This window comes from Monodelphis domestica, chromosome 5, assembly GCF_027887165.1.
Source record: "Monodelphis domestica isolate mMonDom1 chromosome 5, mMonDom1.pri, whole genome shotgun sequence".
In the NCBI taxonomy this organism is placed as follows: Eukaryota; Metazoa; Chordata; class Mammalia; order Didelphimorphia; family Didelphidae; genus Monodelphis; species Monodelphis domestica.
The window spans coordinates 242,437,746-242,462,777 of record NC_077231.1 but is presented as its reverse complement, the minus strand read 5'-3'; positions in this window follow the sequence as shown (position 1 = coordinate 242,462,777).

Sequence of the window (25,032 nt, the reverse complement as noted above, 5' to 3'; positions counted from 1 at the left end):
TACAGGAAAATACATTAACATCAGGTCAACTACTTTGCATTACTAAGAAGAAGTCTATACTTCCATGACATGTAAACTGAAACCTTGAGTGGCTTTTATGTTTTTTTTTTCTTTCCTCCCAGAACAAATGCAGCTTTATCTGAAATTCCAATGGCTCCCCCAAAGACAGGGACAGACAGAACAATTAAAAACCAAGTTATTTTCCAATGTTCATTTGTCCAGGAAAAGCAGCCATCTCTTAAAATATGATGAAATGAAGGTTGTCACACATGTAGACACATGTGCCTCAATTGATAACACTGCAAAATTATTTGAGTTATTGAATGTAAAAATGGTAAAAAAAGATTTAGTCCTATAAGTCATAAGAAATTTTTCCCAATCAAGCAAGACGCTTGGGACTGGTTCAGGCTGGAAATCTTGTCTTTATCCCAACAAATCTGATAAAGCTGTGCATTTTCAATCTAAGAGATTCCTCCATTCATTATCCTTTCTTTTCATTAGGGTCAGTATAATGAAAATCTATGCAGTTTGTTACAGGAGCCTGGAGCTCAAGAAAGAGGTTTGGCATGGAGAAAGAGATATATGGGACAAACTTGTGAGAGTTAAAAGCCTTAGGAATGAATGAGACTTTTGAGGAAAATTACATAAGGAGAAAATAGGTAGGTTGAGAAGAGAAACTTGGGAAATAACAATAAAGACTAAAACTAGAGACAAGGAAGGACTGGGTAGAAGAAAAGATTGTCATTTTTTTGTTTCACATTTCAAATTTTTTATTTTTAGAATATTTTCCATGTTTACATATTTCATTTTCTTTTCCTATGTTACCCCACCCAAATCCAATAAGCATTTCCACTGGCTTATATAAATATTGTCACTTATACCTATTTCCATATTATTCATTTTTGCAATAGAGCAATCTTTTAAAAGCAAAACCACAAATCATATATCCATATGAACATGATGAGTCACTTGTTTTTCTTCTATGTTTCTACTTGTAGTTTTTTTTTCCTCAAAGTAGATAGCATTTTTTCTCAAAAGTCCCTTGGGATTGTCTTGTATTAGCAAAGTCCATTACATTGTATTGTTCCACAACGTTTCATTTTCTGTGTATAATGTTCTTCTGATTCTGCTCCTTTCATTCGGCATCAATTCCTGGAGATCAGTCCAGGTCACATGGAATTCCTCCAGTTTATTATTCCTTTGAGCATAATAGTATTTCATCACCATCATATACCACAATTTGTTCAGCCATTCCCCAATTGAAGGGCATCCCCTCATTTTCCAGTTTTTTTGCCACCACAAAGAGTACATCTATAAATATTTTGTACAAACATTTTCCTTATTATCTCTTATTATCTTATTATCTCCTTATTATATCTTTGGGGTGCAAATCCAGCAGTGCTATGGCTGGATCAAAGTGTAGGTATTCATTTAAAGCTCTTTGGGCATAGTTCTATATCACCTTCCAGAATGGTTGGATCAATTCACAACTCTACCAGCAATGCATTAGTGTCCCAATTTTGCCACAACACCTCCAACATTTATTATTTTCCTTTACTGATATTGGCCAAGGATATTTTGAAGCCAAAGGACCATGGAGACATACAAAGTCCCTTTGAATTTAGCAAAATAAAATAAATCATTAGTGATCTCTAAGAAAGTAATCATAGTAGTGAATCAAAGTTAGATGAAGTTAGATAGTAAAGATAGTGCAAAAGTGAATGAGTGCAGAAATGAAGACATTAGGTATAGATACTGATGGTACACCAAAAAAGATGGACTTCCTAAAGCAGGAAGAGTTAAAAAATGTATTGGATAAGAGTCAGGGTGCAAATTCATCTCAATAGGCTATAGTCATTGTAATGAATTTAATGGTCAAATATAATTCAGGTAAATACAAAGTATGTGAGGATTTTTATAGAAGTTCTGCACTTCACATTTAAAAATCTCTACCACAAATATAGGATGGAGAAAACATTAAGATCTGTAGAGCATTTCATGTGAATGACTTAAATGTTTCTAGTTTACTGAAAATTCAGTATGAATCAACATGCTGGCAAATAGTTAACTGCTAAATAGATGATAAATGATAACTAGAACAATAGTGAATTCTCTGTCCCTGGAAGTATTTAAACAAGGGCTGCATGTGAAGTGATTTCCGAATGGGTATGTTTTATAGAGGCTCTATGTATTTATTTGGAAGAGGTTAAAGCAGATGGTCCCCAAAGTCTCTTCTGACTCTGACATGCTATTATTGCTTCAGACTTTTAACCTCTGTCTTGCGCTATCCTTTAGAATTTATATTCTTTGGGTTCCTATCTATCCACCTTGCTCTTCTCTGCACTATGAACTTCTTCTAACATTCTAAAGATTCACTCCAGTACCCAAATTCCCACTTTAGAAGTACCCTTGGCTTCTCCCTTTTATTGGATAGCTCCTCCCAGGATCTCCTTTTAAGGAGGGTGCTCAGTCCAACCATTCGCCATTCTTCTCTAAACTTCAGCATACTTTGACTTTCAATACCATAATCCAGTGGAAACTATTGTCTCCCCTAATTGTGTAGTTAGAAAATTTTGTACCCTTGAACTACATCTCCCAGCATCCCTTTCTTCTTTATCCCCATGTTTGCTTTTCTTATGTATGTATATAATTCCCTAACTCCGCCCTAGCGCTCTTTTTACCAAATGTATCGCTCCTGTGAGCTCTCTCTGTTTCTCTAGCCTTTTATTTTCCTTTTTGCTTCAAGTTATTATTTAATAAGCATTAAATATAATACTTGGAGTATTGGGGATATTAATTTTTAATCTTATACGATCCCTTTTCAGTTCCTGTTCGTTATCTTCCCCCAATTAGAATAAAAGTTCCTTGAGGTTTTTCTCCTTCCTATTTGTATTTCTTTTTATTTCTAGAATTTAGCTTAGTGCTCGGGACAGGAAAAGTTCTAAATAAATGAATGGCTGCTGACTGACTCCCTGGTCTTCACAACTGTACCTCATACACCCCGATTTCATGATGTCACCTGTGGAATCCGGTTTCCAGGGCTCTTATTTTGTAATGCTTCTATGGAAGTTGAACTTCTTCCGAGGAGCATGGGTTGAATAAGAATTGCCAGCCCAAAGTCACGGAAGAAATGCTTTTCCATGGAGAAGTGGATTATCTCAAAAATGAACCTGCTCAAGTTGCAGTACTTGGCTTCCAAATATTCTAATCATAACTTGGCAATGGCTCCATGCTAAGTATATCTTCTTTTCCCTCCTAAATACGTGCCTTCCTCTCTCAGCATTGTAATATGACTTTACCCCTTTGCCTTTTACTTTTACATAACTCTCCATTGATATTTGGTCTTCTCAGTAGAAATGTCATAGTAGAATTTGGCCGGCCATACTTAACTTTGTTAAAAACTCTGTTTATTAATGGTCCGTTTTTTGTCAATTACACAAAACTATGAAATACCTTCCTCTAATCCAGAAATGTGGATTGCTGCTTCAACTCGTAAATACATCCTAACCGAATTATGCTTTGTATTAATCGCGATACTTAGGCAAGGCAGTCCTACATATCTCGATTCAGACCACTTTACATACTGCTTTTAGAGTCAGAATCCCCTTACTCAGTTTATCCTAAACTTTCCTTCTAGCCCTACATCAATTTGCCAGAATCTGGCTTCTTATTCTCAGTCTAGGCTTTCTTGCAAAGCGATATGCCTAGAGTCAAGAATACTCAAGTTCATGAATTCAAATCTAGCACCAGACAACTTATTGTGTGACCTTGTGCAAGTCACTTAACTTCTTTTGCTTCAGTTTCCTACTCTGCAAAATGAGCTGGAAATGGAGATGGCAAACCAAATCTTTGCCAAGAAAACCTCAAATGGGTTCACAAAAAGTCAGATATGATTGTAAAATGATTAAAGAACAAAAACATGATCCCTTGCCTTTCAGATATATTTGAGCATGTGTATGTATGTACATAATAATATCTCAACACAAAACTCTTCAACAAAAGAATACAGAATATAGATTTATTATGGTGAGTGAGAAACAGTTTTATAGGACATTAGGTAGGTATGAAGAGAAACTCAATTAAAGCAACAAAAGAGCAACATATATATATATATATATATATATATATATATATATATTCTTCTTGGTTATCTATGTACTAGCGATAGGGAAGGCAAATTGTATTGGTACAGTGACATGTAAACTTAATATAATCACTTGCATGTCAATTGATCATTTTTAACAAATGAAAAATAAAAATTTTTAATAAAGATCCATCCATTTTGTTTATTATTCTAACTTGATCTCCTAACATCTTTGGTATTTTATAGCATTTTAAATTAATTCAAATTCTCTTTCTCACCTATCTAGTTTACATGTCCTGCAAGGACCTTCATCAAATTCTGTTTAATCATTGGAGCATTTTCAGATAAATCAAGCTTCTCTTTTGCTTTCTGATGATTCTATTGTTTGAATTTATTAAATTCTTGGATGATTATTTACTTCTTTCCTTGCTCACATCATCACTCCCCTACTACACAATAAGCTCTGCAAGGTGTAAACCTCAAATTTCCTTAGACTTATAATTGTTGAAAATTTCACCATTGGGATATTTCATACTTGGAAAATTTCTTACTGATAGTCTATTGGAATGGGAACTCCATTGGCATGGGAGGTTCCTTCTCTTCCCTTCTTAAGATTACTTTAGGACAGAAACCCTTTGCTGAACAATGGAAAGGACTTTGACCTATGCTTGAGCATAGAACAGGAATTTCTTTGAGTCTTGATTGATTTTAGAATTGATACAATGGAGATACTCCACCCTATTCAGTCCTAATAGGATTGAGTAAGGGCTGCAGCCTAGATCAAAATTTAATTATTCCAATCTCTACCATACTCAAGTTAACAGGATTTGGAAAGGGCTGTAGCAAAGGAGTATAGATTTAATCATTTGAAAATATGACCTTCAACAGACATGTGCAAAAGCCAGAAACCTCTGGGCGGTCCTGGGTTAAGCGAGAGCCTCCATTGACAGGGAAATTGATGAAGAATGATTGGTAGATGTGAGGACTGAGGGGAGGCAACTTGGATGGTGTCCTTAAAGATAGGAGGGTCTGGAGACTGGAGGGGGGTTGAGTTTTTTGGTCGGTGTGGTTCCTGGGCTCTGAGGAAGCTTGCTCTGAAGGAAGCTGAAGGTGGGGGCCTCTGAGACTGTTTCTCCATTTTGGACACGTGAGTAATAGGGACTGATCTCTTTTCTTTGCCCCAGCTATCTAAGGGCTTGGGCCTTTTGGCCCAGCCTAAACAGAAGGGGTATTTAAGCCCTATTCCCTTCTCTCCCCTTTCTCTCTCTATATATATCTCTAATTCCTTTCTTGCTCCTATTGTAATTAAACTCCAAAAAAGGCTGACGGCTGACTTGAGTTTTTCAATTAGGAATTACATAGCTGATTCCTTGGCGACCTTAAATTAATATATATCAGTCTTTTAAAGTGATTCCCTTGTTACAAAGGTCAAGGATTGCCTGATTCTTCCATAATATGCAATGACAACTAATAGTAAATTATACCTAGTAAGTGGTATAAAAAAATTGCTGATTGAAAGTTATCAAGAGAAAAACAATTTTCACTACCTCAAAAGAGATGGGTTGGGGGCAGCTGGGTAGCTCAGTGGATTGAGAACCAGGCCTAGAGATGGGAGGTCCTAAGTTCAAATCCGGCCTCAGAGGCTTGTGTGACCCTGGGCAAATCACTTAGCCCCCACTGCCTAGCCCTTACCACTCTTCTGCCTTGGAGCCAATACACAGTATTGACTCCGAGATGGAAAGTAAGGGTTTAAAAAAAAAGAGAGAGAGATCAGTTAACTGATTTACATAAATACCTCCTTATTTGGCAAAGAAAAGTTACTATATATATCTACTATATGTAATTCTGCAATAAAATAAATCACTACACATAATGCCCATAAGTAGTCATTTATTGCTTGTCAAACTCTTTCATCATGTAGATATGAGAGAAATATCTTTCATACACTGATCTGGAATGCTGATTTTTTTTTACAAATATCCATTTTTCTTTTTAAAAGAATGGGTAAACTCAAAGTACAATTATTTGTCATAAGGGTAAGAAGAGACAAAAAAAGCCCAAGGGAACCTGCCCTAGAACCAGGAAGTCATGGGTACAAATCTTGCCTCTTAATGCTTCATGACTCTTGGTCCCTAGACAATAAGAATTCTAAGTTGTAAAGCAGGTACCAATCTATCCTGATAATAGGAAGCTAATAATAATACTGATGATATCATAATTCTGACATAAAAAATAAAAGATGCTTTAATATTACATTATAGCACTATAAAATTAAAAGGGACTTCGTAGGCCATCTACTCCAACCCTTTCAACCAGTTAGTCCAAATTTCTAATTTTGCAGATGAGTAAACTGATGCTTATTACCCAGTTAGTAAAGAATTGAGTCAGAATTTAAACCCAGATCATCTGAATCCAAATAGAGCTCTTTTCTCTGCCCTATGCTGACTTCATTAAAATGAGTTATTGAGGAAAAATTTAGGAATATGTTTCCTAGACAGTTCTGATCATATGAACAAATGGCTTCCCTGAATTCATTCATTCAGAAATCATTTATGTTTATTGGTTGATCAGGGCTAGGGTTCCCCACTACTCAGCAGGATTTACTAGAAGCTTTCATTCTTAAAAAAGATTTTTTTTTTTTCAGAAGGGAGATGAACAAAGTTAATGTCTCTGGCCTGACATTGCAGAAACATTGTTCTCAGTATCTAAATCCTTTTCAATTGTTTCCAAAACACCACATATATTTATCCACATCTTGTCTAGTGATCTTGAAGCTTTGGGGAGATGACAAATTGCTCGCAACTTTAAAAATGGGGGGCTCTAGGCTGGAAATTTATTTTAGTAGCAATTCTCTGAATTCTTTGGCTCACTGACTTCTCTGGAAGAAGAGGGATTTCTGGTAGAAATTTAGATCTTTGTCACTTTGAGCCAATCATTTATTTTTAACAATAAAATAGAATCGAATAAACTCACTCATTTCATGGGGCTGTTAAGAGTAACAACCCATTACATAGGAAGTACATCTATATCATCTTATCTAGTCTATCCTTGCTAATACATGTACATTCAAAGTTATTTTACAAAGGGTCAGAAGTGGACTTTAGATTGAGAAAAAAAAAACGTCCCATTTCAAAAGAAATTAGCTAATCTGCAACTGTGAATATTATGAAAGTCTGATCTTGATAAATGAGGCCAGTACAGCGATGTGACTCAGTGGATAAAACATTGGATTCAGAAACAAAAGAACTGAGTTATAATCTAGCTTCAGAGGAGTTCTAGTTGTGTGACCCTGGGCAAGTCATTAAATCTCTGTTTGACTTAGTTTCCTATTCTATAAAATGGGAAAATAGCATCCCCTATCTCTCAGTGAGGATCAAATGATCCAATAATTGTAAAGCACTTAGCATGGTACCCGCTTAATGATAGTAAATGCTCTAAAATTTTGGTTTCTTCTTATTATTCATTCATTTAGTAATTATTAACTAAGTACTCTTCAAGATGCAGGCTAGCAGTTTTCTGTATCTTTTAAACCCCTTATTTTGGTTACTATTTTCTATCATTGAAATGTCATAAAATTGAGATACTACAAGTCAATAGTTTTGAGAATATGGTAGTTCATGATAAAGTTCTTTCCTTTAAGAAGCTTATCATCTAGGTGAGAAGATAATAATAATAGTAACGCATTTATAAAGCTACTTATGAATTATTTTCATTTGATCTCCCAAACAATGTCAGGAATTTAGTGTAAGTAGTATTATCTCTATTTTGCAGTTGAAAATACTAAAGATAAGAGAAATATACAATAATTTAGCTGGTAAAAAATGGAAGTTGAATTCCAAACTGGGTCTTTGGACTCCAGTGTTCTTTTCAATATGCCACACTGCTTCATATCAACATAAAGGAAACCTCAATGACAAAGGGTAACATATACAATGGACCAATTCAAAATGACAACATAATGTCAGACTAAATTAGGTGGCAAAGACCATATTTACTGTGATCATACAGAGAGTTTCATATTTAGCCTTATACTTCATTTAATGACAGTTCTAATTAATTTATCTAATGCTTTCCAGTGCGTTAGCTGATAAAACAAGGGACAGAGAAATGAATCTTTAATGTTGGCATTTCAGGTATTAATTAATTACAACCAAGCTGAAAGAAGATGTGGGCAGAGATAGAGGGAAGATAAAAATTACCTTTCCCCAAATGTCCTTCCTTAGAAGGGGCCCTTCAAAATATTATAAATTTAACAAAAACTAAAAAATCAACAAACCACATTAAAATTATATATACATACATGTATATTTATTCCATACTACTTGTTTTAAATACATATATAATATAATCCAAATAATATATAGTATTAATTATATAATTGCATATTACATAGTATATACTTGTATATTTATTTTATGTAAATATAATATATAGGTACACACATAAACATGCATGAAATATATAATATAATCAATATATATATTTATATTCAACTTAACCACTTTCAAACCTCTTTTGTTCAGCTATTAAAATTTCTCAGTGGACTTTCCATTTTCCTTATTTTTTTTTGATCAATTCAAGGAATATTTGTTGGTTGTCTACCATTCTAGACACTGAGAAACAAATACACTAATACTTGAAATATAAATCTTTTCACAAGGTAGGGAATGCCCAGTATGGGAATATGCTTAAAACACTTCCCAATCAGTCTCTGAGTTGGAAGAAGAATCCTCAGATTGCTTTAAGGCATAAGAAAATTATAAGACTAGTCCCACAAAGCCAAAAGTGTCAGAGGCAGGATTTGAACCCATGTCTTCCTGCCTCTATGGCCAGGTCTGTACTTTCTAAAGTAGATAGTATCAAGAAGCATAGATATTATAATTATAAAGTATCATCAAAGGCTATTTCTTAAAAGTTAAATTCTATCTTATTGACCATATCAGAATATGATAATTAGGCAGCTAGGTGTTTCATGGATAGAGTGCCCAGGATGGAGTAAGGAAGACATGATTTCAAATCTCTCCCCAGACATTAACTAGTTGGATGACACTGGGCAAGTAATTTAATCCTATTTGCTTCATTTTCCTCATCTTTAAAATCACGTGGGGAAGAAAAATGGCAAACCACTTCGGTATCTTTGCTAAGAAAATCCCAAATGGGTTCATGAGAAGTAGGACATGGCTGATATGATGGAACAATAACAATAATTGATCTGTGGGGAATATGTGCAAAATATAGGACTGACATGTCATCTCTTTCTCAGAAGAAACAACAAACACAATAGAGACAATATTGAAATGAGAATTAAAACCCAGGTTTTTTACAGCCTACTCTCTACAACATCACAAAACTCTATAATTTCTGCGTAATTTTATTTTTATCTACTCCTTCATCCCTAGGCTCTCATCCAGCAATTTTACTTTCTCCTTTTACTTTTCAACTGAAAAAAATATATATTTTTATTTTTTTCAAATGTTAAATTATTTTTCAACTTAAAATTATTTATTTAAAAATGATTATTTCAATCCAATCAAAGATATTGCTGTCAAGAAGTGAAATTATAACTTCATATTTTTTCTCTAAAGAATCCACAGGGGTATTTAAAGAATGAATAGATTATCACCTGATAGAAAAATAAAGAAAATATACAATTTATCAAGCATAAACTACGTGCCAGACACTGTCCTGGAGTGGTTTACAAACATCATATTATTTAATCCTTATAATAATCCTAGCATATAGGAAATATTATCATCCCCATTTTATATTTCAGGAAACTGAGGCAGAGAGAAAGTAACTTAACCAGTCAATGAACCAATGTCTTAGGAGAGATTTGACTTTATGTTGTTCTTACTTTATTCACTGTGCCTCCTAACTGTCTCTTAAGTATGCCTAGATGTCTTCTAGTTCTAAATTGTACAAGAACTATTCACTATCTCAGCTCTCCTCCCAACCCCACCTCCACCATAAAGAGAAATGAGGGAGTTATAATACATCAAGATTGTCAATCAAAACAAATCCACAGAGTGGTTCTGCCCCACAATGGCCATCTCCTTCAGTAACTTGAATCTGTCATCTACTGATCAGAATACAAGTAACACAATTCACATGGGACCTTTGGAGAACTGGTGGCTACTGCTTACACTTCTTAAGGCTTTCAAAGCTGTTTTTTTTTTCCCCTTTACAATGCTGTTAGCATTGTATAAGTTGTTCACCTATCTCTGGTCACCTCCCAGCTGACTAATACAATGGGTAAAAGCAAGTAACCTTGAAGTCAGATAACCTGAGTTCAAATCCCACCTCAGACTCTTTTTAGTTCTGTGACCCTAAGCCAGTCTTCAAATCTCAACTCTTTTTCCCCTGTAAATCTGGGATAATAGTAGCATCTCTTTCATAGGATTAGCATGGAAATAACATGAAATAACCCAAGTACAGTGATTTGTAAAGCTTTAAATGCCATTGAAATGTTATTGTTGTTACAGTTGGTGCCATTATTATTATTATTATCATTATCATTATTCACCATGCACCAATTCCCGATCCCCAAGATTTTCTGAAGTCATTTCTTTGTCATTTGTTAAGGCATGTTATATCCACATACCACAATCCATTCCTCAACTGATGGGCACCTGTTCAGTTTTTAACTATTTTTGTTGTAATTTTCCTACCCAGTTTGGAATCCAGTAGTTTGTTTTTCTATTTCCTGTTCCTTTTTCATTACTATTATATGATGCCCCATCTCAGTTTTCCTCTATCAATATCCGATTTTTCCCCTATTGAGTTACAAGTATTCATTTTTTTAAGATTGTTGTTTGTTTTTGTGGTAGCAGAGGATGTCCATCAATTGGGGAATGAATGAACAAACTGTGGTATGTGATTGTGCTTTAAGAATACTATTGTGAATCTGCAGCGATCTAGGAAAAAAACACTATCCATAAGCAGAGGACAAACTGTGGGAATAGAAACACCGAGGAAAAGCAAATGCCTGACTACAGCGGTTGAGGGGACATGACAGAGAAGAGACTCTAAACGAACACTCTAATGCAAATACTAACAACATGGCAAAGGGTTCGAATCAAGAACACATGTGATACCCAGTGGAATCACGCGTCGGCTATGGGGGGTGGGGGAGAGGAAAAGAAAATGATCTTTGTCTTTAATGAATAATGCTTGGAAATGATCAAATAAAATATTATTTTTAAAAAAGAATACTATTGTGCTGTAAGAAATGATGGCCCATTTCTAGAATTAAAAACTATATCATACTAGAAGAAACATTAAATAATATACTAATGATGATATCACATTTCAAAAAATCTGTCAGAATAGAGGAATTTGCAGTAAGAACTTTATCCTCAAGTACCTTCTTTTCTAAAATTATGTTTCAATAATGTTTTTTCCTCCTTTGTGATTATCTAAATTATCAGTGCTTCAGACCACTGAATTGTAATAGTGGAAATCACAGTTCTATTGTTATTGTTGTATATAATGCTCAACAAATTGTGATTATACACAATATTGGTCTTCTGGATACCAACTCCAGCCAATAGCTTATTTTATTAATAATACTATTCATAGCAGGGTTAAATAAATGGTATCACAATGATTCTCATTCAACTAATCTAGAATATGCGTGAACAAAATTTTCTCACTGAGGTCAGGGACATAATTGAGTCTTTCCTTTCTTTCATCAGGCCTTTTCAAGAAATATGTAAAGTCCACACTTCTTGGCTGTCTTTATGGCATATTTGGTTTTATGCTAAGCCAAATCCACAAGAACCTATTAATGAAGATGGTTTAATGCCTATGCATTATTATAATGGGCTCCTTTGTTCTCTAGTTTCTGTGTCATAGACTAAGTCATTAATCAATGGGTGCTGAAAAATAATTGTCTACTTCTTAACAATTGGCTATTGTTGAAACATTTGGAATTTTATGATAAAGATGTACTGGCTGCTCTGGGGGAATAAAGGTTTAAGATTACCCTTCATGGAAGTGTGGGCATATTGTTAGAAATGCAAAGCAGCTGACCTGGTTTTAATGTATTTTAATGCATTGTTGTTCAATTGCCTATTCAAATTGTGCTGGAAAAGTTGATTTCATTAATGTCAAGAAATAATGATTTTGTATGTTCCCTGTACTGGCACATTCATTAAGTGGAAAAATATCATATAAAAACCATGGAATTTTTAAATGGTATATAATTTTGCAGAGATGAGCAATAAGCCTGATGATTAGTATCAGAGTAATAATCATGATAGCATTTTTTGCTATTTAGTATCCTTTCTGGATCCAGTACTCCAGTTACACATAGCAGCTATAAATATGAGCTGTGTATTTTTGAGTGATTACAACTCAGCAAGGAATATATGACTATATCAAGCTGTTTTAGTCCCTGGAAATTAGACATCTTTCTCATTGAAAATGCAGCATTTTGAAATGACAGTAAATCAGATTTATTGTCATCTAGTATTTGAATAAAAGAAGGAAGTGTGATTGCTTGAGTGCATAGATTTCTAGGCATTGTATATTGAGGCAAATCACAACCTTCCTATACATAATTTAATAGATAAATATTAAGAAGTTGCTTGACTGACTATGAGTTAAAGTTGCTTTGCTAGAGAAACATAACTATATTCCCAATTAAACAAAGTCTAGATCCATCACTGGTACTCTACCCCAACCCAATTAAGCCACCCATTTCTCATTTTGTATGACAAAACTCACCTTTCTTCTTTTATCCTTGAACATAAAGTATCCCAAGAATGACATTATCTAAATTTACATGCTAGATTGACAAAAAAATCTACCAGATTTTGTGGCATGTTCATGGAAAATTAATTTTGTCCATCTAATTCATAGAGATGTCCATTTATAAGAATTTTTAAAATATATAAAATACTTTGCAAATCTGCATGTCATCTTGTCTTGGGAACAATGATAATCTTTTATATATCAATCCCATTTTAAATTATATGCTGTGGAAGTGAGCATTTGAAAAAAGTTGGTGATAATATTACATACACATTCAGAGTACCCTTGGTGAAGGAATTAGTAGAAAAATAAGTTTTATGATTGATATTATATAATAGACTATGTAAATATTTATGTATGATCTTAAAATTAATATAAAGATATAGGCAAAACAAGATTATATTGGGCTTTTAACTATTTATTGACTAGTTTTTTAAAAGCTTAATACTCAATAAAGCCAACCAAAAATGTTCTGTTGTGTGTGTAAGAAAGTGTCTCTTTTATAAAATATCAAAACCATGAGAATCTTTTAAAGATTTTACTACAGAGAAAAAATCTTAGCTAATGCTCTGGTTGCTAATATATGTTCAGACATAAAGCATGGTGGTGATACATGCTCACCAAAAGGGTTCCATCTCTGTCATGAAAGCAACCCATTACAGAATCTAAAATGAAGAGGAATTTCTTGGAAATAGTGAGGCCCTCCCTCCAAATTTTCCTGGATAAAAATGAAATTATGTTGGATGCAATAATCCCAGACTGAAGCAATGCAATTCTCCTGAAAAAGCTTAACTGCTTAAAAAATTTGGCCCAATCATCTTTATGGAAAATGAAATGAATGAAAAATAACTATTATCCAAACTATGACATGTAATAAGATTGCCAACATCTATAGATAAAGAGATAGAGATATAGTTGTAGATATAAATATGTCTATGTGCATGTATATATTTGTATATGTGTATATCAATGGAATTCATGTCAAATATATACACACACACACACATATACATACATACATACATATACATCTCTTGAACAGGCATAGAAAAAGGACAAAGAGTTAGACCAAGAATTAAACAGAATGAGAACAAACTGGCTTTCCTTCACGACTTCCAAAGCCCTTTAGTGAGACCAAACTTCTTCCAAAAATAGTCTCATATGTGACATATGAATACTCTGTTGTTATGTCTAGATGACTGAATTAGAAGATACCCTAGTCTTTCAAGAATTAAAAATAAATGTCATTCCAAGGAGAGTAATAGGTATGAACAAGCCATAAAATAAATTGAACAATAAAGGGGGAAAAAAAGATCATAAATAATGTCATCTAGGAAATTTATGTGGAACACTATGGATTCTACAGATATCTCCAAAATTTAAGGATTAAAAGTAAAAATGATCCCTTGTGTATTGAGTATATCTTTGTCTTAAAAGTGTGAAAGGATATGGGACATGGGTTAGAGTTAGCATTAGCACCCATGGAGATTTGAAGTGAATATCCAAATCAATGATAATGCAAACCCATTGGAGTATATGGTTTGGAGAGAAGAAGGAGATTATAAATTTAAAAAGTCTGATAACATCAAGATAAATAATAGATTATGATAGAGGCAAAAGAAAAACTTGAGACAACAAGGTCTAGGAAAAATTTATTAGAAGAGATCGTGGGCAATGAAGAGAGAAGCAAAATAAAGTTTAATAGAGGACAAGAAAACTAAGATGAGCCTTTAATGAAAAGTCGTCAATGGGAAGTAATGAGGAATGTGGGTATTTTAATGACAGTATTTGTATAAATTAACATACTATAAAACAAAATCTTTGTTGTTGTTACAAGTATACAGACTGTTTACTAGCCTTTATTATGATTCTAATGTCATGGCAGAGACAAATCTGATGGCATAAATATCAGTCACATAAATAAAGATAATTAAGCCAGTTCCTCAGTCAGTGCCATATGGAGAATGGTTGAGATTGCTTCCTTTCAACTGAATCACTAGTGATTTTTCTGAATAAACCACGCAGACAAATGAGTCCCTTTAAACCTTCACTTCTTAAATTCAATCAATAATTGCTTCATTTTAGCTATATATTTGATGTTATCACACATGTTTTAACTAAAAGTAGGAAAGCAGGGTTTTTGTTCAGAGTACTGGTAGCTTTTCCCAATAGACATACTCTGATGCTGAGGCATATAAGTAATTTTGGATTACTGAATGCTGTACCAGTCCAACCGAGAAAGCCTGTGAGTAAAGAAGGGAAACTCAATTGCCCATCCAAGGACCAACCTACTTAACCATAAAGTCGAATCACCAGTAGTTTGGTGATTAGGTGAAGAAGGGTTTGTCCATGGCAACCATTAAACTAAGAATACATTTTATATATGTATGTATGTTTGTGTATACACATGTATATTTATATATATACACATAGATTAAATATATATACATATATGTTTAATGGCCTTCAGTCATATAGGTCCTCATTTGTTACTTAAGGGATAGTGGTAGAAAGGTTGTAAAGGGGAAATTCGATGGTGCTATGTAGCATTCAAAGTTTATACTGTGTGTGGAAATTAACTTAATTATAGCCAATTCAAATGTAAAACCATCTGCTAATCATCAGTTGACATTATTTTAACAAAAAATGAGGCAAGGAGACTACAAGAGATATATGCACTTGAGATGAGAAGATATGCAATATGAGTGGCAAGATAGGGAAGAATACCCATATCGATGTTCATAGATCTATTTAATTTAATTAAATTTAATAAACATTTAAGTGTTCATTTTCTGTTAGATGCTGGGCTAGATATAGAGAATGCAAAGAGATAATGAAATAGTGCTTGTTCTAAAAGATCTTACATTTTATCCTATGGAAAATCTTTAAAAACAACTAAGTTTCTAGGGCTCCAATAAAATTGGCAGTTTTTTCTAGGCAAGTACATATGTAGTCACAAATGTATATTTATTCCTATATGTTATATGTTGGGGGAAAGGGCACTGAATATTAATTTATTTTAAAATGTTCTATTTCAAAGAAGTATGTCAAAAAGTATTTGCCCAAAACCAACAGAAAAAAACTACACCTAATATATGAAAACATTAAAGACCTATGGCCTTTATTTCATATTATTGTTCATGTAAACACATGTTGTCACCTTAGGTACACTAGGTAACTTTTTTTAGCTCCATTATATTTTTTAACAATTGGATCAAAATACAGATGACAGAGTCTGATCTAGAGATCTCTGTGGAGGAATGCTACCACATGTACATAATTCATGAAGTACTGCTGGGTTTTTGAGCATGAAAAGTTCTTGGCCATTTTTGTGTCGTTGCCTTAGATAGTGGTTAGTTTCCTAATGTTAGAATTACCAAATAAGAAAAAATATTCACATGAATGGCTAGAACTTTAAAAAGACCCCATCTGATTTTAAAATATTCAGATGTTGTTTTCTAAGATAATGCTATTTGATACCGAACAATATTAAATGACTCATCAGGGTGAGAAAGGAGAGTATTGAGCCAACATCTCTTTCTGCCTGGACCTACTAAACTATCCCCAATCACTAGGTGTATAGTATAAATATTGCTACATTCTAAACTGACCTCTGAGATCCAAGTGAAAATGAATTAACTCACCATTATTTATTATAGAAGCTACTAAATTCTAGGAAATGTGCTTGTTCCTGGGTGATGCAAAGAGAAAAATAAACATTCCTCATTCTATGGGAGCTGACATTCTATGGAAGGGATATTGATAAGAATGTAATATATTAGTAGGTGTATGTGTGTGCTTATATATATATATATATATATATATATGTGTGTGTGTGTGAATCATTCATACATTCATTCATTGTTTGTCTTTCATTTTCTAAGAGGTCCAGTTACATTAGGAGGCAATGTCCTGACTGGCACATGATTTGAATTTGAGTGAGGCAGAGTTGCACACTTGTCAACCTCACTCTCTCTTCAAAATCTAGTAGCAAGAATCATCGAAATCTAGTAGCAAGACAAAAGTAAGAATGACCTGGAATGTAGTAGATGACCTACGTGTCTTTGATAGCTGGACAAGCATCCATAATTCTTCCTTCAGACATCATCCCTGCATTACACACACACACACACACACACACACACACACACACACACACACACACACACACACACATACATATGAGCGCTTGTGTATGACAAAATTCTATGCTGTAATAGCCTCTAGGAAATGGGTAGTCTCAGGAAAGCTTAATAGAAAAGGTATCCCTTGAAGGAGGTTTTGAAATAAACAAGAGACTCTAAGAGGCAAAGTATCAGGTGGAAATGAGTTTGAAAGGAGAGGAAGAATGATTTTGCAAAAGACAATGATGGCAGAGTAGAAGAAAATAGCTCACTCCCTTAGATAAGTAGTTAATAGGATCCAGATCTTCCTAGGAGATGTTAAAGTGAAAGGATTAAAGAGAAGTAAAAAAAATCTCAATTGCAAGAAATCTCCAGAGGAGCAAAAAGAAAAAGTGAGAAGTGAGAGATTTATGCTAAAAGCTTTTGTGGTAAGGGTAAAAATTCCCTGAAGGCTAAAGAGAAAATGAAAGAACTCATCTTGAAGGGAGGAAAAACACTATGCTAAGGGTTGAGTTTAAAGGGTCACAAACAAACACAACTTCAGTTTTAGGATGCTTCCAAAAAAAGAGGTGAGAAACTGAGCCTTAGCTAGTGATAAACAAAAAAGTCCTTAATGAGGGAGGGAAATAAATAAAAATTAAAGGTCCTTCTTTATCCACTAAAGAAAGGTCTCAACCAGCTTTGTTCCACCAGAGAAAGGCAACTACAGATTTTATTTAGAATTAAATATATATATATACACTTTCTTCTCAGAACTAAGGCTGAGAACAGGATAGGAGATCTTTGGTGCCATAGTAGAAAGTTGGAGGGACCACAAACAATCAATATGTTAATATTTCAGGGATCAACTTTCCTTTATAGTCCAACTCTCACAGTCATACCTTGGTACTGAAAAATCATAGCTTTGACCATTCAAACCTTTATTAGTAAAGTAATATCTCTGCCCTTTAGAATAGTGACCAGATTTACCATAGTTTTCCTTCTAATGAGCAAGTGCCTCTTAATTTTTTATCTGCAGTCATCAACTGCAATGATCTTTGAACCCAAGAATAAAAAAATCTGACACTACTTCCATTTATTCTCCCTCTATTTTCCAGGAAGTGATGGAGTCAGCGACCAAGATCCTAACTGTTTTTGGTTTATTTGTTTTTTTGTTTTGTTTTATATTGGACTTCAAGCCAGATTTTATATTCGGCTATTTTATCTGCATCAATAGACTTTTCAGCTCTTCTTCACTTCCTGCTATCAGAGTTGTGCTTATCTGAGAATGTTGTTATTTCTCACTGCAACCTTCATTCTAGCTTTTGATTCACCCACCTGGCATTTTGTATGATGCACTTCACATACAAGTTAAATAAATAATGAGACAATATCAATCCCTGACATATTTCTTTTCCAATATTAAACCAAATTGTTCCATGTTTGGTTCTAACTGTTGCTTCTTGGACCACATGTACATTTCTCAAGAGGAAAACAAGAATATGATGGTCTGTTTATAACTTATATATGTGTATATATATATATATATATGTTATATATATATATAGCTTATAATTGTATAATTTATAATAAAATTCCCACCTCTTTTAAGATTTGTCACACATTTCCTTATGATCCACATATTCAAAAAATTTAGTGTAGTCAATAAAATGGAAGTAGGTGTTCTTCTGGAACTCCTTGGCTTTGTCTAAAATGCAATGAATATTGATAATTTATATCTAGTTTCTTTGCCTCTTTGAAAACCAGGATATATATGCATATACTAACAAATATTCATACATGAATATGTAAATGCATATATTTGTATATGTATATATATATACATATGTATGTATGTTTATTTGAATCAACTCCATAGGCATAGACAGCTAGGTGATTCAAATAATAGAGTGCCAGTTAAGAAATCAGGAAGACCCAAGTTCAAATATGACCATAGATTTTTACTATCTCTATGATCCTTCATTTCAACTCATTTTTCTTTATTGAATATCAAATGTGGAAGCTAAAAATCCATTATGACTGAAGGTAGAGTATATGAAGGAAGTAATGTATAATAATGTCAAAGATATATTAGGATCAGAGAGTGAAGAGTATTAAAGAAACAAATGGATGTAATAAGTACTTATAGACTCTACTATTCAAATATGCCACCACTTTGTAATTGTAGAATAACAGAATCTTTCTACTAGAAGTAACCTGAGAGGCTATCTGATATAACCCTTACTTGCATAGCAATCTCTTTATCAATATTCTCAAGTAATTCTCATCATGCAATCTTTTAAATTCCTACAGAGATTTCCCAGTTTTACTTCCATATGTTCATTGTTAAGGTTTTCTATATATCTAACTTAAATCTGCTCTCTATAACTTTCATTCATTGCATATATAAATGCTCTTATACATGACAGCTCACCGAATATTTCAAGACTGTTACTGAGGACTTCCAGGTAAGCATGGCTGCAGAGTAGACATGGCTCACTTCCTCTCCTCAGACCCAATGACAGAGATGACCACAAAAGACCCCACACCCCCCAAAAAAAACAACCATTCTCATAAGAAAGGAGGGACCCCATACTAAGGCTCAGCACAGAAGGTAGGTGGGATTCCGGCATTTCCACAATATAAGGGAATGAAAAGCTGACCTACCCTCCCCCATCCACCACACCATCCGGGAGCCAGAATTTAAGTCGGCACAGAATCAACAAGTGAGTGAGGGGTACCCCAGGACTGACCAACAGGCAGCCCCAGGCCTAGGGACCTGACTAAGACCACCAAGGACCTACCCCTGTTAGTAGGAACACCCGAAACTCCAACAGGTGGGCAAGAGGAACTCAGATCTCGGGCTCCCAGAAGCAGTGCACTATAATCAATGAGTGTGTGAACGGATCAGCTGAAGTGAGCAAGGGGCACCCATAGGTCTTGGGAGTTAACTAAGACTACCAAAGACATACACCTGAGAGAAGTAACACCCGAAACACTGGCAGGCAGGGGAGGGCAGACCCTGGGCTCCCCCGGGAACACAGCGCAGCAGCAGAGAACCGAGAATTGGCCCAAGGCTAAAGCTTCAATTATTAGACCCTTACACTGAGAGCAAGCCCTCCTTACTCAGATTTCTGACTGGAAAAGGGAGAAAATAAAACATAGAGATGGCAAACAATGCTCAGGAACCACAATACCCCAACACCAAGAAAACCAAGAAGAAGGGGGTGACTTTGGATACATTTTAGGAGGGAAAATACAGAATACAGAGGAAATAGAAGAGGAAACAAAAACAAATGCTCCAAAACCTTCCAAAAGAAATGGAAATTGTCCACAAGCTCTTGAAGAATTTAAATTGGATGTTATCAAAAAGATGGAAGCCTTCTGGCAGGGAAAAATGGGAAATAATGCAAAAGGAACTCAGCAATCTGAGGGACAAAAACATGCAATTGCAGAATTAGCTTAAAACCTCAAAAAGCAGGACTGACCAAAGTGAAAAGGAAAACCAGCCTTTACAGGTCAGAATCAGGCAACTGGAAGGCAATGATCTTGCAAAAGAGCAAGAATTAATAATGCAAAGTCAAGACTAAGGAATTAGAAGATAACATAAAATATCTCACTGACAAGGTGACAAACCTGGAAAGCAGAGGAAGAAGAGACAATCTGAGAATCATTGGTCTACCAGAAAAAAATGGAAAAAAAAACAGTAATCTTAATATCATAATACAAGATCCAAGAAAACTGCCTGGAGATTCTAGAACAAGGGGGCAAAATAGACATTGAAAGAATTCACAGAACACCCTCTACATCAAATCCCAAAAAGACAACTCCCAGGAATGTAATTTCCAAATTCCAAAGCTTTCAAGCAAAAGGAAAAATCTTACAAGAAGCCAGAAAAAGACAATTTAGATATAAAGAAATGCCAATCAGGGTCACACAAGACCTTGAAATTTCTACTCTAAACAACCGTAAGGCCTGGAACATGATATTCACAAAGGCAAGAGATCTGGGTCTACAACCAAGAATCAGCTATCCATCAAAACTGACTATATACTTCCAGGGGAAAGTATGGGCATTCAACAAAATAGAAGATTTCCAAGTTTTTGTAAAGAAAAGACCAAAGCTCTGTGGAAATTTTGACATCCAACACAAAGGGCAAGAGAAACATGAAAAGGTAAATATGAAGGAAAGGGAAAAGGAGAAAAATGTTATCTTTTTATTTTATTCAAACTCTCTTCTATAAGGACTACATTTATATCAAACTATGTATACTAATATGTGGGGAAAATATAATGTGTAACCCTCAAAAATTGTATGCATCTTTAACGTAGTTAGAAGAATCACGCATAGGGAAAGATTGGGGCATGAAGATTATATGGAGAAAGGGGGAGAAAGAAGAAAGAGGGGGAAATCTTTGATGGTACTAAGATATACTTCAAGAAATAGAAAAATAACTAAATAGAATAATCTTTCTCACACAAAGATACACATGAGAAGTGGAGGGGAAGAAGTCTCCTATAAGAAGGAAAGGAAGAGAGTACAAATTGGTATTACTTAAACTTACTCTCAGTGAAATCAACTCTGAGTGAGAAGAACATCTAGATTCATTGGGATCTTGAATTCTATCTTATCCGACAGGGTAAGAGAGAAGGGGAAATTAAGGAGGGGGAGAGGGGAAGGGAGTATTAAAAGGGAGGGAAGGAGAGGGAGAAGGGAAGTTAACAGACCCTAAAAAACAAACAAACAAAAAAAATCAACCAAAAAAAAGAGAGAACAAAAAGGAAGGGGCTAGAAAGGGAAGCATGCAAAGGGAGGAGACTAGGGGGACTGACCTAAAGTAAATCACTGGTTTAAAACGCTACAGCTAAAGAAGAAAGGTCAGATTTAGGGGAGGATATAAAAATGCCAGGGAATCCACAAGTGACAATCATAACTTTGAATGTGAATGGGATGAACTCACCCATAAAACGTAGACGAATAGCAGTATGGATTAGAATCCAAAACCCTACCATATGTTGTCTTCAAGAAACACACATGAGACAGGTAGATTCTCACAAGGTCAGAATTAAAGGATGGAGTAAGACCTTTTGTGCCTCAACTGATAGAAAGGAGGCAGGAGTTGGAATCATCATATCTGACAAAGGCAAAGCAAAAAATAGACCTGATCAAAAGGGATAGGGAAGGTAAATATATTCTGTTAAAAGGGAATATAGACAATGAGGAAATATCACTAATCAACATGTATGCACCAAATGGTATAGCACCCAAATTTCTAATGGAGAAACTAGGAGAATTGAAGGAAGAAATAGACAGTAAAATCATATTAATGGGAGACCTCAACCAACCACTATCAAATTTAGATGAATCAAATAAAAAATAAATAAGAAAGAGGTAAAAGATGTGAATGAAATCTTAGAAAAATTAGAGTTAATAGACATATGGAGAAAAATAAATAGGGACAAAAAAGGAATACACCTTCTTATCAGCACCACATGGCACATTCACAAAGATTGACCATACATTAGGTCACAGAAACATGGCATAGAAATGCAGAAAAGCAAAAATAATAAAGTCAAATTTTTCAGATCATAAGGCAATAAAAATAATGATCAGTAAGGGTACATGGAGAGCAAACTCAAAAATCAATTTGAAATTAAATAATGTGATACTCCAAAATTGGTTAGTTAGAGAAGAAATCATACAAACAATTAATAATTTCATTGAGGAAAATGACAATGGTGAGACATCCTTTCAAACCTTATGGGATGTAGCTAAAGCAGTACTCAGAGGAAAATTTATATCCATGAGTACACATATTTACAAATTAGGGAGGGCAGAGATCAATGAATTAGAAATGCAAATAAAAAAACTCAAAAGCAAACAAATTAAAAAGCCCCAGAAGAAAACTGAACTAGAGATCCTAAAAATTAAGGGGGAAATTAATAAAATCAAAAGTGATAGAATATTGAACTAATAAATAAGACAAGAAGCTGGAACTTTGAAAAAACAAACAAAATGGACAAAGTACTGATCAATCTAATTTAAAAAAGGAACGAAGAAAAGCAAATTAACAGCATCATAGATGAAAAGGGGGACCCCCCTCCAATGAAGAGGAAATTAAGGTAATCATTAAAAACTACTTTGCCCAATTATATGGAAAAAAATATACCAATCTAGATAATATGGATGAATATTTACAAAAATATACTTTACCTAGACTAACAGAAGAAGAAAGAGAATTCTTAAATAATCCCATATCAGAACAAGAAATCCAACAGGATATCAAAGAACTCCCTAAAAATAAATCACCAGGGCCTGATGGATTCACAAGTGAATTTTATCAAACATTCAAAGAACAGCTAATCCCAATACTATACAAACTATTTGACATAATAAGCAAAGAGGGAGTTCTACCAAATTCCTTTCATGACACAAAGATGGTACTGATTCCAAAGCTAGGCAGGTCAAAAATGGAGAAAGAAAACTATAGACCAATCTCTCCAATGAATATAAATGCAAAAATCTTAAACAGGATACTAGCAAATAGACTCCAGCAAGTAATCAGAAGGGTCATTCACTATGATCAAGTAGGATTTATACCAGGGATGCAGGGCTGGTTCAATATTAGGAAAACCATCCACATAACTGATCATATCAATGAGCAAACCAGAAAAAATCACATGATTATCTCAATAGACGCAGAAAAAGTCTTTGATAAAATACAACACCCATTCCTATTAAAAACACCAGAAAGCATAGGAATAGAAGGGTCATTACTAAAAATAATACACAGTATATATCTAAAACCATCAACAAACATCATCTGCAATGGGGATAAACTAGATGCATTCCCAATAAGATCAAGAATGAAACAAGGATGCCCATTATCACCTCTATTATTTGACATTGTACTAGAAACACTAGCAGTAGCAATTAGAGAAGAAAAAGAAATTGAAGGTTTTAAAATAGGCAAGGAGGAGACCAAGTTATCGCTCTTTGTGGTTGATATGATGGTTTACTTAAAGAATCCTAAAGAATAAAAAAAAAGTTACTTGAAATAATCAACAACTTTTACAGTTACAGGATACAAAATAAACCCATGTAAGTCATCAGCATTTTTATATATTTCCAACACAGCTCAGCAGCAAAAACTAGAAAGAGAAATCCCATTCAAAATCACCTTAGACAAAATAAAATACTTAGGAATCTATCTCCCGAAACAAACACAGGAACTATATGAACACAACTACAAAACACTCTCCACACAACTAAAACTAGACTGGAGCAATTGGAAAAACATTAACTGCTCATGGATAGGACGAGCCAATATAATAAAAGTGACCATGCTACCCAAACTTATTTATCTATTTAGTGCCATACCCATTGAGCTGCCCAAACATTTCTTTACTGATTTAGAAAAAAACATAACAAAGTTCATTTGTAATAACAAAAGATCAAGGATATCCAGGGAAATAATGAAAGAAAAAAAAATACAAAGGAAGGGGGCTTTGCAGTCCTAGACCTTAAAATATATTACAAAGGAGCAGTCATCAAAACAATTTGGTACTGGCTAAGAGACAGAAAGGAGGATCAGTGGAATAGACTTGGGGTAAGTGACCTCAGCAAAACAATATATGACAAACCCAACGATCCCAACTTTTTTGGACAAAAACCCACTATTTGACAAAAACTGATGGGAAAACTGGAAGACAGTTTGGGAGAGATTAGGTTTGGATCACACCCTACACCAAGATAAACTCAGAATGGGTGAATGACTTGAACATAAAGAAGGAAACTATAAGTAAATTAGGTGAACACAGAATAGTATACATGTCAGACCTGTGGGAAGGGAAAGACTTTAAAACCAAGGAAGACATAGAAAGAGTCACAAAATGTATTTTGATTATATCAAGTTAAAATGTTTTCGAACAAACAAAACCAAGGTAACCTAAATGAGAAGAGAAGCAACAAATTGGGAAACAATCTTCATATCAAAAACCTTTGACAAAGGTCTAATTACTCAAATTTATAAAGAGCTAAATCAATTGTACAAAAAATCAAGCCATTCTCCTATTAATAAATGGGCAAGGG